The sequence below is a fragment of the Pteropus medius genome, unplaced genomic scaffold (genome assembly GCF_902729225.1).
Source record: "Pteropus medius unplaced genomic scaffold, Ma_sr-lr_union100, whole genome shotgun sequence".
NCBI classification, from domain to species: domain Eukaryota; kingdom Metazoa; phylum Chordata; class Mammalia; order Chiroptera; family Pteropodidae; genus Pteropus; species Pteropus medius.
Genome location: NW_024342542.1, coordinates 405,131 through 418,154, shown reverse-complemented (window position 1 = coordinate 418,154; position 13,024 = coordinate 405,131). Strand labels below are relative to the sequence as shown.

Below are 13,024 nucleotides of genomic sequence, written 5' to 3'. Positions count from 1 at the left end.
AATCTGCAAAATAACCCATAAACATCTGGAAACTTTTCTGCTCCTTTCAGTTGCCTGGAGGACCAAACCCTGTCGAGTCTCTTGAGTGCAAACCAGGAGAATTAAGCCAGGAAATCAGTAAAAAGAAAAAACCATGGCAACAGGTTTTGTTTTCTTTCCTTGACAAGGAAAGAGAAACACCCTTCCTTATGTATTCTTATAGGAAGCCAGTTCTTTCTCACCATAATTAATCACTTTCCTAAGAGAAGGTTACAAGTCTTTTTTATTATGCTGAGGATGAGAATTCTAAAGAAAGCAAGCAGGGAAAATCGGTGGATTAAAAGACCAAGTGGCCAGGAAATGCCCCTTTGGAATTGCGTGTAAGTCTCTTTTGGGTCAGGGACAAGGTCTAGAAGGAAGGTACAAGTCTACGGCCATGCTACCCTGAACAAGACTGATCCCATCTGATCTCAGAAGCTAAGCAGAGTCGGGCCTGGTTAGTACTTGGATAGGAGACCACATAGGAAGACCAGGTGCTGTAGGCATAAAAAATAAATAAAAAATTTTAAAAAATAAGGGATTGTAAGCTGACAAGGTCCTTGCAATCTGTGAAGTCAAACAAGGGTTGCCTCGCCTAAAAAATTAAAATAAATAGAAGGCAGGTACAGGATATGACCAAGATTCCAATTATTAGAAAGAGCCCTGGAGTTGGACAGAAAGCCCAGGTTTTAGTCCTAATTTTGTCACTAACAAACTGTGATTTTAGATAAACCATTTAGAATCTCGGGCCTCTTTTTTTTTTAATCTATAAAATTGGAGTTATAATGTATACTTTACCTAAAAGTTGAGGATCAAGGGAGATCATAGAAATAAATATAATCTTAAAAGGGACAGATGATATTTAAATTTGCAGTTCTGTGTCTGAGGATGACTTTGAGAAGCACAAATCCAACATGCACTGTGTCATTGTTGTGGCCTTTTAGACATTTTAATGCAAAAAACAAAAACTGAAAATCTGGTTAGCCTCCAAAGAACACAAAAGCTAGAATATTTATCAATCCAGTTAACAAAGTTGTGTCTAATAGAGTTTTATGTTTGTGCAATGTGTTACAGGGCTTAAGCAGCCAGAGTAATATCTGATAGTGCTCATACCCTTATCTATGGCCAACACTAGATCCCAACACTTGTCGTCTCATAGATATCACTTGAGCAATTTACTCCTCTCCTACATGATTTTTTTACTCTCTGCTGCATCACTTCCATCATCATATAACCATGTTATGACATTAATTAAACAGACTTGTGCTTAACTACCACAACAGATTTGTGCTTAACTACCCTGCCACAACCTGTTCTTTCTGTAGCCTCCCACAACTTATCAATAACAACCCCAATCTTCTGGCTACTCCTAATCTCAAAGTCTTTTTTTTTTAAACTCATCTTTCTCACACATTCAAACGATCAGCAAATGCTAATGGCCCTATTTTCAAACTAAATAAAAAATCTGACCTCTACCTCCCCAGTCCATGCTACAATCATTTGGGTGCTGGCTTCCATGCTTGCTCCCCATATAGTCCAGCTTGGCTGAGGAAGCCTTATATACCACAAATCGGGTCATGTCTGTCCTCTGCTCTTTTCTTCTAATGACTTGCATCTCACTAAAAAGTCAAGTCCTGTTCATGATTTTCAAGGCCCCATATCATCTGGTCTCTTCACTACCTCTTCTACTTCATTTCCTGCCAGACTCTCCCTCACTTAGCGTCCCCCATCCACACCAGCTCCTTGCTGTTCTTTGAACATGCCAAACACGGTCTTGTTTCCAAGACTTCATATTTGATATGTTCTTTGTCTAGAATTCTGTCACCAAGATCATTAAAAAGCCTGCTTCCTACTTTCTCAGGCCTAAATGTTACTTCATTAAACAGGCCCTAGTTAGCCACACTATTTACAATAGTGGCCCCTATCTATCTGTATTTGCTCACATTGCTCTGCTACTCTTTATACTATTTCTGTACATGATGTGATATATTTTATCAATCTCTATATTTTCTGTTTCCCACTTGCAATGTAGATTTCATGAAGGGAGGGACTTGGTCTACTTTATTTTTTGTTACATCTCCAGTATCCCAGGCATATGGCTAATATTTGGGAAATGAATGCATAAAGAAATGTATTAAGCATTAAATTAATGCTCGTTCCTCCACACACCCTTACATGCATTATATTAATATTCAACTTTAGCTTGCCAGAAACCTATTAGGTGTCAAAGGAAGTATTGTTTCCCTCAATTTATGATTGTTTGGTTTGACAATTTTTTATGGAGTGACTATTGTCACAAGGCATGCTCTCATAGGCAAGAGTTACAGATGTTTTTCAACCTAATATATGAAGTGCTATGGAAATATCAGGAAGAGGGCCTTAGTCTGACTGGAGGGTCCAATGAAGTCTTTTTGGAGAAGATAACAACTGAGTCCTGAAGAATAAGTATAAATTAGTTTGGCAAAGAAAGGAAAAAAATAAGGAAACAGCGTCTCCTCCAGAACAATACAGTTCATAAGGGAATCTCAAACAGTTTAACATCACTTAGATTGTTAAGAGTTGGGTGGACTGGAGGGTAGAGAGAGATGACCCCAGTGAAAGAGGCAAGATCTAGTCACAGAGAGCCTTGTGTATCATGAGGAGCATCAGACCCATTTTTCTTATAATTTTTTTAGCATCTGAAGGGTTTTAGGTAAGGAAATGACATGACTAGATTTGTAATTACAGGTATTGGTGCTGAAGTCAAAGTTTAAGAAATTGGCTCCAAATTATAAAGCTCATTGAAAAATTAGGATGTGGTTCAAATATTTTAACCTTAAATTCAGTTCTCTTCCCATTGCTATGCTCTGCCACTATCCCATTCCCAAGTATACACATCCATTTTAGTCTAGCAATGTCTAGAAATAACTGCTCTCGGAGCAATAGGTATGGTCACAAAACTGGAAAAGAGCTAACTTTCACCTTATAAATTGTCCAAAACCACAGCCCCCAAAATAAAGGCAAGAGGAACATGTTTTCATTGTCTTCCCATTCTTCAGAATCACAGTGGGTACACTGTGATTCCTCTTTGGTTTTTAACCCGCCTTACTAACATCCTCACATCCTGAATCCAAACCACATGGTGTCTCATCTGAGTCATTACTCTGTTTCTGATGGCACTATGAGACCTATTTTTTTTTAACAATATTAGCAGGGGTGGGAATTCATTATTATTTAAAGACAATTTCACTTCAATCTCAATAGGTGTAGCAATGCTATTTTTAGTCTATAATTCTACTCAACAAATAATGTTTTTCATGTTACACTGTAGTCTTTGTCTTCTAAGTTTAGTAATACTGGGCTTCTTTCAAAATTTCTGTAATATTTTAAATGCCAGGATTTAACCACATTGGCATGTACCACAGACAAGTGTCCCCTCAAGTTCTATGGTCCTCACACAAGTGTTTTGGCATTTATTTAGAATATAGAATCTCCTATATTTCTAATAAACACCTCTTTAATTTTCTCAAAACTGAGTTCACTATATTTCATAGGATAAAGCAATACAATGATCCTTTCAATATGTCAAAGAGGTGGGTGTGAGTTGAGAAAATTCTGAAATATGCAGGACTGAAAGTGTGATAAGTGGACTTAGTGGAGGGTCGAATCATTTTTTATAGAAAGAAATCCTGATATAGTAACTTCTAATGTAAGTCACAAAAGATTTGCATTTAAACAGTCAGTAAAAAGACAGTGTCAAGAGGATTGTCCTTACTCATTGTCTCCATTCCCTTTCTTCCAGTTTTCATCTTGCTGCCCCTGCTTTCTAATAAGACAACTCCTCTTAAGTTCGCTAAGACTTTCATGTTACCAAATACATTGCTCAATTGTCATTATCTGACCAGTCTCATCAACATCTTTACTTGGTTTCTAAATTACCCTTCTCTCTTGGCTTTTTTCCTCCTACATTGGCAGTTCATTCTCAGTCTCCTAGACTGAGTCCTGCTTTTCTCTCTAAACTCTACATATAAAGAAGTTACTGTGAAGCTAATGGGCTTTAAGTTTCAGAGTCCTGCACTTACACAAGCCTATTCCAAGCCACTGGGTAAAGCCCACCAATGTGTTCACATAGCTATCCAGTTTTGTAAAATTTGCAAAAATTAGATATTTTAAATGCATGCAGGCAAAACCTATGGCTCTTTCCACTCAAATTTTCCTTCTATTATACTTTCCCTTGAGTTGAGTGATGTTGGAGAGGCCATGGGTAACTTTGAGATCCAGCTAAAGAAAATACATTTGATAATACATTAAGTTTGGGTTAATTTCAGTTACTTCCACTTATAGTTATTACTAGCTATAGAAATGGCTTTTAGGAATATACCTACTTCCCAATATGCTGGCACACCAGATATCTTGATATGAAGATGCAGGGCCAAAATTCATATCCAGATATGAACCTATCTTTTTGTGCCCAGCTCATGAAATGCCCAGCTTCATTTATTACCAGAAGCTAATCTGTCAGAAATTCTTTATCTCTATTTTCCCCACATCTCACATTTGACCCATCAGCAATTCTTGATGGCTTGACTTTCAAAATATATCCAGACCCTGACCACTGATGAGTTAGCCCTCGTTTAAGTCTTTTTTATAGGTATAGTATTCTTTATTACAAACAAATAAGTTTATTATTTTTATTATAATTCAGATAAGAGTTGAAGTGTGTATTTGAAGGGTAGTTGAAGCCTAGATGTTATAATCAAAAGCATTACTTAAATACAAGTAGTTTATTTTGTTTTGTTTTGCTTTACATTACTTGAACTTATCCTTAACACGTTCCAGGATCACCTAATTTTGTCATACAGTTCAGCTATTAAAACATAACAGGGAAAGACAAAATTGGAATGCATGCTATATTTTGCTTTATTTACTGAATATACATATCAAATATTCAGGACACGTTAAAATTAAGCAGGTGTTTAAAGTCTAGCAAATGATATTTATAAAATGCTTGTGTTGTGTTATGGGATATTCAGTTCCATAGAAGATAATGAAAAGAGGATTCTAAATGTTAGGTTGTATCTCAACTTTTACTGATTTATACTGAGTATAATAAAATATAACATAATTGCATTGAACAATGACATCTTTATAGTTCCAAAGCACTGGCAGATATTAAAATATCATCTAACTAAAACTTTTCACATTTCAATTTTTTAACAGGGGAAAAAAAAACAGGCTTGAACAAAAGGACAAATGTCCCAGGTCTTGTGAACAGACCAAACATTATTATTCTCTATTGTATAACCTTGTCCATGGCAATCTTAAACATGTTTGGCATGCCCAATGTATTTAATGGTTTAGTATGTCCACTTTGCTGGTTATCCTATAAAAGAACGCTATTACATTTATTTTTAGATTGTCTACCTCAAGGAATGAATGAAAATGAGCACATTTAGCAATCTAAAATCAAATACTCCATTACACCTTTTGACAACTCTTAACAGCAAAAATAAAAAATGTTTGACTAAAATGACACTATGTTACAATGACTGAAGAACTTTACATCAATTCTAAATTCTCCGAGTTTCACACATATCCTAATAACAAAGGCTTTTGGTGAGATATTATTGATGATGATGCATATGTACCACTTTAATCATTTATTTTTCAAGGAAACAATTCAGGTTCACTGGAATATTTTGTCCCAGTTTCCCAAAGCTGTATGAAAATACTAATTATTAAAATGTCATTTATAAACAAACAGTTCTGATTAATTCTGTAAAGGTGTAAGATTATTAGAGGATGATTTTGATCAAGAAAACTATATTTGATCTCTGGAGCAAAAACCACGTGTACTTGCTGATCTCTCAGGGAATGATACTCAGATGAGGAAGATTCACCCTAATGCATTTTCCAAGAAAAGAGGAGATGAAGAATTATTGGAAAACAGAAGCAAGGGGAGGAAGAAAAAAACTTTGAGACATAGAAGAAAAGTAGCATTTAACCAAGGAAACCTTCATCCACTACCTGATTGTTCAGAAGAGATGAGAATAAGTTTCAAAATAAGAAAATTAAGAAATCAATTACATTTTTTCAAGATAAAGAAAGATCACATGTTTTGTTTTATTTTACAAGTTCTGAAACATGAAAATATCTACGCAAACAGATTTACTATTAGACTCTCAGCTCCAGAGGACTGAGGCTATCTCTTCTTTACATTTGATTCCACAGTACTTAACATAGTACCTGCCAAACACAGGTGCACAATGCATAGTTGATGAACCAATAAACTATAGAGTTTTCTAAACGTTAAACTTTCCTTCAAGTCTTAATAACGTATTGCCTGGATTATGACAACAGCTCCCTAACTGGTTTTTCTGTGTCTACCTTACATCTCTATAGTTGCCAAAAGGACTTTCTTAAAAAAATGTAAGTCAAATAATGTTATCCTAAATTGATGTTCCCCCCTCACAATGGTTTCCCATCTTACTCTGAATAAAACCAGGCTTTTTTATTTTCTGGCTATATTGAAATATAATTGACAATTAGTTGCTCATATTTACAGTGTAAAATTCAATGAGTTTTCTTTTCAATTATAGTTGGCATACAATAATATATTAGTTTCAGTTGTACAGCATAGTGATTAGAGATCTATATAACCCACGAAGTAATTATCCCAATAAATCTAGTACCTCTCTTCCTTATTACATGTTTATTACAATATTAACTATTTTCTTTATGCTACACTTCATATCTCCATCTCTATTTTGTAACTATCCATTTATACTTCTTAATTCCTTTGCCTTTTTTTCGCCATCCTCCCCTGCCCTCTCCCATCTAGTAGTTCTCAAAATATTCTCTGTATCTATGAGATTAATTCTATAAAGTTGTAAGATTATTAGAGGATGATTTTGATCAAGATGAGGAAGGCACCCAGAGCTACAGCAGCTTATTTTGTTATTTAGGTTTATTGTTTATTTTGTTATTTAGGTTCCGCATGTATGTGAAATCATGTGATATTTGTCTTTCTCTATCTGATTTATTTCATTCAGAGCGATACCCTCTAGGTCCATCAAGGCAATATCATTTTCCAACCCCTTCCTTTTAGTCTGTGTCTGTCTTTTAATCTGAAGTGAGTCTCTTGTAGGCAGCATATGGAGGGGGCTTGTTTTCTTATCCATTCAGCCACTCTATCTTTTGGTTGGAACACTTAATTCTTTTCCATTTGAGGTACGTGTTGATAGGAATGTAGTTGTTACCATTCTTTATTCCCGTTTTTGGTACATGTTTTTTCTTCTTAAAGAAGTCCCTCCACCATTTCCTGTAATACTGTCATGGTGTTGATAAATTCCTTTAGCTTATTTTTGTCTGGGAAGCTATTTTTCTGTCCTTCAACTCTAAATGATAGCTTTACCGGATAACGTATTCTCGGTTGTAGATCCTGGGTTTTCATCATGTTGAATATTTTGTGCCAAGCCCGTCTGTCCTGCATAGTTTCTTTTGAGAAATGAGCTGCCAGTCTTATGGGTGCTCCCTCGTAGGGAACTAACTGCTTTTCTCTTGGCTGCTTTTAAGATTCTCTCTTTGTCTTTAACCTTTGGCACGTTAATTATGATGTGTCTTGGTGTGGGTCTCTTTGGGTTTCTCTTTCTTAGGACTCTCTGGGCTTCCTGGGGTTGTATGTCTATTTTCTTTGCTAGGTGAGGGAAGTTTTCTATCATTATTTCTTGAAATAGCTCTTCAAAGTCTTGTTTTCCTTCAGATAACGCTATGACGTAGATATTTTTACATTTAATTGTGCCCCATAGGCTCCTTAAATTATTATTATAATGTTGGTTTCTTTTCTCTTGACATTCTGATTGGGTGTTCTTGGCTGCCCTATCCTCTATATTGGAGGTTCTATCCTCTTCTTCATCCACTCTATTACCTCTAATATACTCTTTCATCTCAGACAATGTATTCTTCATTTCTGACTGTTTCCCTTTTATAATTTCCATTTTCATTTTTATGTTTCTTATCTCTTTGTTAAAGTTAACACTGAGTTCATCTACACTTCCCCTGAGTTCATTGAGCATCTTTATAACCAGTATTTTGAACTCTGCATCTGTTAGATTGCTTGACTCCATTGTTCCTGGATCTCTGTTCTGTTCTTTCATATGGTCTCTGCTTCTTTGTCTTCTCATTTTGGCTATTTCTGTGTCTGTTTGTATGTACTAATCAAAACTTCTAAGTCTCCTGGTTTTATTAGCGTAGCTTTGTGTAGTAAGTGACCCGTGGCACAGGCCTGAGAGGTATTTAGCTGCAGGTCAAGTTTAGTCTCAGCCTGCTAAGATTCAGCAAGATATTCACAAATGCAGTGTTTATACTTGTCTCAAGAGACCACTACAGAAGTCGAGGCCAGCTGTCACCAGTGTGAGTCTTGGCGCTGCTCCTGGGTGTGGCTTGCGTGAGGCTGTGAGTTGGGAGAAGTGGAGTTTCAGAGAATCCTCTGGGCAGAATGACCTCTGTTATCCAGTTTGATGATGTCTTAGCTCGGTGTCTCTGTTTCCACATACTGGGAAAGCGAGAGAGCTGAAAGAAGAACAATAGATACTGCTAGCACTTCTGCCTGGGAGAGATCCTCGCCTCCAACTCTCACTGTGACAACTTAGTGTCCTCCGTAAGTAAGTCCCTGGTCCCCCCCGCCCCCCCCCCATGCAGCCCTCGGCCTGGTGCTCAGAGTGAGCAGGTCCATCACCAGAAAAGTCTGCTTGCGGACACGGCCCCTTTAAGAGCAAGATTTGCAGCTGCTGGCTGCTGCAGCCTCTGTCTCACTCAGCTGCTCAGGACAGGGCAGGCTTGCGTCTTCGCCTCCTCCTATCTTCTACTGCAGAAAGTTGATTAATTATTTCTCTCTCCTTAGTTATTGTGCTTTTGTTCATTTAGATCCCTGGCGACTTTGCTAGATATTTGCTCCGTGTTTCTGTCACAACTTGGTTTGGTCACAAGAGGGATGAACAAAGCCTCTACCATCTACACCATTTTTTTTCCAGAAACCCCCAAAGGCTTTTTCAATGGCTTACAAGACTGCATGATTTTGCTCTTTTCTTGCTTTATTGAGCTCACTTCTGAATATTCCTGCTTTTCCAATTGCCTTCTGTTCACATTGACCTCTTTGCTGTTTTTTTCTTTTTCCTTTTCTTTTTTTTTTTTTTGTCCCAGTCCATATATCGCTAAACTCTCTTTTGTCCACATGGTAGGCAAAATTCTAAGATGTACTCCAAGATTTCCACCCCTGGTATAGATACTCTGCACAATCCTCTCCCCTTGAGTGTGAGCAGAAACTGTGAATATGATGGGATATCATTTCTAAAACTTAATTACTAATCACTGACTGTGTTCTCAAGAGAAAGTTTACCCTTGGAGCCCTGACCTAATCAGGTGGATCCTTTAGAAAATGGAAAAGTCAAAGAGGTTTGCTCCTGCTGACCTTGAAGAAAATGAAAGTTGTCATGAGTTCTACAGCTACAGGAATTGAATTGAGCCAACAACTGGAATGAGCATGGAAATGACTCAGCATCAAATGAGACTGCAGCCCTCATTGACACCTTAGTTGCAGCCTTGTGAGTCTTGAGCAGAGACTTGCACACCTAACCCACAGAAACTGTAAGAGATAATAAATTTGTGTTGTTTTAAGCAGCTAAGTTTGTGGCGATTTGTTATACAGCCAGTGGAAACTAATAGACTTCACTATCTTTATGTAAATTTCCTGACATATTTGTCAAACTAATAGTGTTTTCTAGGGACAACAAATGGAGGGAAGCTCCCAGAGAACCATGATAGAGGGGGCTTATCTAGGGAACAAGGATCAAGAGTCAATAGACATTAAAAATTGAGATAGTGCAAGCAATTCCACAGCTGGCTTTTGGTTTTGGTTTAGGAGAAAGGATAGGGGAGAACAGGGAGATGGAGGAAACCAGATTTTTTCCTGAAGAAAATTTACTATAGAGACCATTCTTTCATATTTAACATTTGAGAGGATTGGTTAGATAGATAACTGTTCTTGTTTAATATTTCAGAGGATCTGAGAGTTACTGCACTCAACACAGCTTAGAAATTTGAAAAATTGAGTCTACAAAAAGCAGGTTAAATGGAATTTTGTTACAGTCACATGAACAGCATTAAGCCACGAAAGGATGGCAAGTGTGGTGTCTGGGTTGGGGTGTCCAAGATCAAGGTGTTCAGAGAAGCTTTGTGAGGTGTTTGTTTTAAGTAGCTAAATTCTGAGAATACAGCATATAACAGTGTTGTCCAATAAATGAAAGGGAGCCTATCTATACATTTTTAAACTTTAACTTCTTTTCCTTTATTTGTGCTTATTCCAGTTAATATTGCTGTGCAAACACACACACACACACACACACACACACACACACACAAATCCCTCCATTTTTAATGACATTAAAGAACAACAATTTTATCATGCTTTTAGATTCTATTGGTCAGAAATACAGACAGGGCACAGTGAGGATGGTTTATGTCTACTCCCCAAAGCCTGGGCCAAACTTTCTGGCACGATGTAGCAAGAATCCCTTTTCTCCAGTTTCTGATAACATCTTCTTTAGCTCCCTTTGAGCCTGCGCTGATAGCCTCCCCAAGGCCTTTAGACTTCTGCTGACATTCTCTTTTAGGGTCCTCTCCCACCTTTGCTGCTTCACATAGTGTCAAAGCCAATGCCACATGTTTTACTTTGTTTTGCTTTGTTATGGTATTCATCCCACTTCCAAGTAACAAAATCTGTTCCAGTCACTATTTCTATGTAATAGCTTTCCCTTCCTACTGAGGATGGGGGTTATGTGTAAAAGACAGAGAGGATATGACTGATCAGTGAGGATAAGGTGAGCAAACTGGAGGCACTGAAGTTGTCCAGAACTCTTTGCTCTTGGTGGTATGTGCCAAGCATATTCTCACTGTAAGGCCCTTACTCTTGCATTCCCCTGTGCTGGACACTCATCTCTCAGGTAACTGAATGGCATATTCCTTCACTTCAATTCAGGTCTCTGCTTATATGTCACCTTCTCAAAGACATTTTCTTTGACCACTCTGTTATAAACAATATCCCCAATCCATTACTTTTTGTACCTTTGCCCTGTGTTTATTCCCTACATTGCACTTAAGTCAAAACCTGCCAATATATTCCTGAGCTTCTATTTGATCACCACCTGTCATAATAAGAAATTTAAGTCAGATAAGGTTAAACCAAATTCCTATACTGTGATATTTTATAGATGACAGAGCAACGGGAAGTGGCTTAAATAAGTTTATTTATTTTCTTCTTTTCCCACTAGAATGTATACTCCTTGAGAGCCAGGAATTTCTATGCTTTGATCCCTGCTATATCCCTAACTTTGGTAGAGTCTCAATAAATATTTGTTCAGGGCAAAGAAATAAGAATAAACATTATCTCTTTCTACTTGGTTTTGTCCATGATCAAAAATGTCAAAGGACATATTTAGGAAAATAAATTACACACCAGTGGCAAATACAGTTAGGAGAAAGGACACTTCTAGCCCAATAGAATTGTGGTTCAAATGATCCCACAGAAAACTCTGGCTCCAATGCCAACCTTACTGCACTTAATCTACCCTAGAAATATACATACAAGGCTAATTTTCATTTATTTTAGTTATCGATTTATTTTTAGTCACATTTTCATAAAAAGAAAAAACAAATGAACAAAAAGGATAGCGTTTAAATATTACAGAAATAATATGAACAAAACAAGTAAAATGTAGAAACTTGATTTGAGGAAAAATTAATAGGTTATATATACACACATACAGAGAGAGGGAGTGCGTGTGTGCGTGAGTGTGTGTCTAAATCCCTAGAAGTCAAAGCAAAGAGAAAAATGGGAGAAAGTACATAGTTACTCATACCAAAAGAAGTACTGATATCAACTGGAGGAATTCAAGTTTTTCCTAATTCCAAAGGTAGAAAGATAATTACCTTTCCTATATATCATTTATTTTTGCTGTGCTTTCAACAGAAAATGAACAGCAGATGGCTTAAATTATATTCTCTAATAAGTGACAAAAATTATGACATTCTGCTCTTTAAGTATAGATTTATAAGCTCTGGGATAAGATAAAGAGGTTTGATGTTTTATCCTAAATATAAACCAGTATTTTTGCCAGTAGAAAGTCAGCCCCTACTCTTCCACACAGGAGTGGGATAACTGTGGGAAATGCCAGAATTTTCATCTACGACAATGTCCTATTTAAAAATAAACTCCTATAAGTGACATCAGCAACATGCAGAATAGTTTTCTACTCTCTCTCTCTTCCCCCAAATAGCACTGATTTTGACAATTGCCTATAGACAAGAGTACCTTTGTGGGGATCCAGGAGTCCAGAGGAGAAGTTCCAGCTCACCATTAGAGAAAAATTAGTCCAACATTAAACATTAAAGAGAATAAAAGAAATGGTTCCACTTTACCTGCATTACTCCTTCTCCAAGATGGCATAGCTCAGTGCCAGGAGAGAACTCCCTAGGCCCACTTTTTCTCCCACAGGAGAAAGTGAGAGCATGTGAGTGAGTGCTGGATTCCACAGCTGTGCAGGACATTGCCAAAGAGGCTCATGTAGAAGTGTGCTACTTGACTAAGTAAAAGAAAGGGGCTGGGAGTACAGTAACCAGGGCTTGGAGGGCATCAAAGGGACATGGATCCTACTAACCACTTCAGTCTATCCACAAGCTCTTGGGAATACCTCACCAGTAGATCTGCCCAACTGGCTCCTGGGTACCTTCAACACTCTGCATGTCTCACCCACAAATCCCCTCACACCTTGGCTGGCTCCCTATGCATGCTCCCAAGGTTAGCAAGTGAAAACCTTTGCAAAATGCTTAATATACTCAGAAAACTGATACTACTCCATGGGATTTGGGAGAAAGCATACAAACTTGAGCATTAAGCACCGCTCTAAGGAAAATGGGAGGCTGTCAATACCTGGCCTGGCTTTGCAGGATTGAGAGAAGGCATACGATCTTA

General features: G+C 37.4%; 1 pseudogene; it reads left to right on the top strand.

The window, feature by feature from the left end:
• Positions 1–405: 405 nt before the first annotated feature.
• LOC120605546 (uncharacterized) lies at positions 406–524 on the top strand (annotated as a pseudogene).
• Positions 525–13,024: the final 12,500 nt, after the last annotated feature.